Genomic DNA, 4,036 nt, shown 5'->3' on the forward strand with positions numbered 1-4,036 from the left:
AAATAAAATTTTGAAAAAATTTTCTATAGAAATAAAATTTTGAAAAATTTTTCTATAGAAATAAAATTTTGACAAAATTTTCTATAGAAATAAAATTTTGACAACATTTTCTATAGAAATAAAATGTTGACAAAATTTTCTATAGAAATAAAATCCAATGATGGACTGGGGAATTCTTCCCACTTAAATATAAGCTAAATTATTAGTTGTTGTACCCAAAAGAATAGCAACAACCGAATTCCAATTACACCCAACAACAACAATGCAGCAATTTTAAATTAAGCCAAACGAAGTTTCAACAACCCATAAAACGGCGAAGAGAGTAACAACAGGAATTGATGGCAACAACAACAACAATGATGTGAAGTCTAAGTAAGATTTTCCACTTCCACAAAAGTTGAAGGTACCACCAGTAATCATAAGTTTCGTTGGGTATAGTAATAAAATTTTGACAAAATTTTCGATAGAAATAAAATTTTGGTAGATTATTTTTGGAGATCGGGTATATCGCTATAGACCGATATGGACCAATTCCTGCATGGTTGTTAGAGACCATATACTAACACCATGTACCAAATTTCAGCCGGATCGGGTGAAATTTGCTTCTCTTAGAGGCTCCGCAAGCCAAATCGGGGGATCGGTTTATATGGGGGCTATATATATTTATGGACCGATATGGACCAATTTTTGCGTAGTTGTTAGAGACCATATACAAACGCCATGTACCAAATTTCAGCCGGATCGGTTTATATGGGGGTTATATATAATTATGGACTGATGTGGATCAATGTTTGCATGATTGTTAGAGACCATATACCAACACCATGTACCAAATTTCAGCCGGATCGGATAAAATTTGCTTTTCTTAGAGGGCTCCGCAAGCCAAATCTGAGGATCGGTTTATAAGGGGGCTATATATAATTATGGACCGATTTGGACCAATTTTTGCATGGTTGTGAGAGACCATATACTAACAGCATGTACCAAATTTCAACCGTATCGGATGAATTTTGCTCATCCAAGAGGCTCCGCAATCCAAATCTGAGCGTCGGTTTATATGGGGGCTATGCGTAAAAGTGGTCCGATATGGCCCATTTTCAATACCATCCGACCTACATCAATAACAACTACTTGTGCCAAGTTTCCAGTAGATAGATTGTTTCGTTCGGAAGTTAGCGTGATATTAACAGACGGACGAACATGCTTTGATCGACCCAGAATTTCACCACGACCCAGTATATATGGGGTCTTAGAGCAATATTTCGATGTGTTATAAACGGAATGACAAAGTTAATATACCCCCCATCCCCATAATCCCCATAAATCAAAAATTTTGTTTATTCGTGTCCAAAATTTAATGAAAAAATTATGAACTTTTTTTAATTTTTTTGTAATTATTATTTTTTATTTAAAGTGCAGGGTGGGAATTCCAACCATTGCTCCACGGTGGCTCCGCCAAAAATTATGTTGATTTCTTTATTCATTCAAAATATGCAGAACTACTTAAAACCAAGTAAGTATAGACTTAAGTTCGGCCGGGCCGAATTCTAAATACTCACCACCATGAATCAAATAATATATGTAATTGTTTCCTTTGAAAACTCTTCGTCGAGTTACTTGAAAATATGTTAAATTTCAGGTGGACTTGATGCCATGGAAATCAGGAGACTTAACACATGGGGGATATACCAAAACATGAGCAGATCCACACCATATTCGCTACACCTATTTACGGACCTAAAATACCTCTCAATTTTGAATTCCAGGCAGATCGGATAAAATTGCGGTGTACAGAAGCTAAAGAAGTCAAATCAGAAGATCGGTCTATATGTGCGTATATCAATATATGGATCGATATGCCCCATATTCGGCTTACTTATGTGTCGACGCAAAGTTCCTCTAGGTTTTGAATTTCGGGCAAATCGCATAAAAATTGGGATGCCTGCACGCTCAAGACCCCAAATGGGGGGTCGATTTGTATGGGGGCTCTATCCAAATCTGGACGGATATAGTCCATCCTCAAACACAACTTGCCTGAAGACATAAGACGAGTTTATGCAAGTACGATAGGTTCATTACTGAAGATTGTAATGTCATTACACCAGACAGACGGACGGACAAATGGATATGGTTATATCGAATTTCACCCTGATCAATATATATATATATATATATATATATATATATATATATATAATATATATATATATATATATATATATATATATATATATATATATATATATATATATATATATATATATATATATATATATATATATATATATATATATATATATATATATATATATATATATATATATATATATAAAATATATATATATATATATATATATATATATATATATATATATATATATATATATATATATATATATATATATATATATATATAAAATCGATATTTCGATGCGTTACAAACGGAATGACAAACTTATTATACCCCCCATCATCGTTCTACCCGCAGAGCAGGAATGTGATCACCCCAAACAAGTTTCAAGAGCAAAATGTTATTTTTGGCCAGTGATCATGGAACATTTTTATCGCAAAAATTTAATTTTTCGAATTCAGATACATATTTTTCGAGAAAATAAGATCTTTGCGACATACATGTTCCATGTTCAACTCCAAAAAATAACATTTTGCTCTTGAAACTTGTTTGGGGAGATCATATTCCTTCTTTGGATGTATGGTGGTGGGTATAAAAATGCGATTAAGAACCACTGTGCATCGTCCATTTACCAGTCATCCGGATGGCTTTCCGTTTGATATCTCTAATTATTTTTGTGTTTGTGCCACTTTTGTCCTCTATTTCTTGTCCAGACTAATAAAAATTTTTAAAAGCCAATTTAACTTTATTTTAGTTCATCAAAATTTTCTCCAATGTGAGAAAGTTTTCTATAACAACAGGACCTGATAGAATGAAACACAAGATTTACACAAACGAAAAATATACAATTTTATTACATTGAGTAAATTTTACCTAAATTGTGTTCGTTTTGAACTCTGAATAGAGTGAAGGAATTTTTACCAGATTTTATCTCAAAGTTTTTTTCTTCGAAATAGGAATATTTCTTCAAAAAACAAAAAAAAAATAGTTATATTTAAAAATTTTTCTTCAACTTGACTGAATACATTCGATATGTTTCAAACAGGGGGCCATAGAGGCAGTTCCTATGGGGAAACTACATGTCCAATATTCATAGTTATTTTCCCTGTGAAAAATAACCCATGTACAATTCCACTTTTCAAAGATAAATAGCTTTCGAAATATTATCTCTTATTGCCGTCCATTTACTGTTCCTGATGAATTTCCACATAGCATTGCCAGCAGTGGCCTCAACGAGAGATTCAACGACTTTTGCACTCATATCCATAATAAATTATGTGCTAAAATATTGTTACAATTCCATTAATTACATCGTTCATAAATAATAAATAAATGCACAAAAAAGAGCCTTTTTCGAGTAGGCATTGTGACTGAGTCATTTCATGGATATTTTCTTTGGATGGTATTTGATTAACCCGTGTTTGATAGTTAAGAGCATTTAAATGAGCCTTCGTAGCTCTTTGTGTTTTTTTTAATAAATTTCCATCATTTATGGTCATTTTGCTAACGACAAAAACATGACTTGATTTTATTTAAATGACCATATTTTTTTTTTTTTTGATTATTTGTTGTTGTGTTCAGTGAACGCAGCAGCTTTTCGATGTGATCTGTAATTAATTTATCACTTGTGCCACAGTGACATACTGCATGAGTGGTCGTCGACGAGATTGCATATTTCGTTGATCCAAAGGTTGGAGGCGGAATTAAAATTTTCGTTAATCTAATTAAGGAGCTTGTACAGTAAAGGCAACGGGTCTGAATGCGGAGGATTTTCCGAAAGGTTCAATACCATTTACCTTAAAAATTAAATCGGAATTCGGCAAAGGAATAAGAATGATGGAAAGTGCGGACGGGCCGAAGGTTTGATGGAAGTCTATACTACGTTGTGGATTTTTTAAAATCTTT

This window comes from Haematobia irritans, chromosome 5 (assembly GCF_050003625.1).
Source record: "Haematobia irritans isolate KBUSLIRL chromosome 5, ASM5000362v1, whole genome shotgun sequence".
NCBI classification, from domain to species: Eukaryota; Metazoa; Arthropoda; class Insecta; order Diptera; family Muscidae; genus Haematobia; species Haematobia irritans.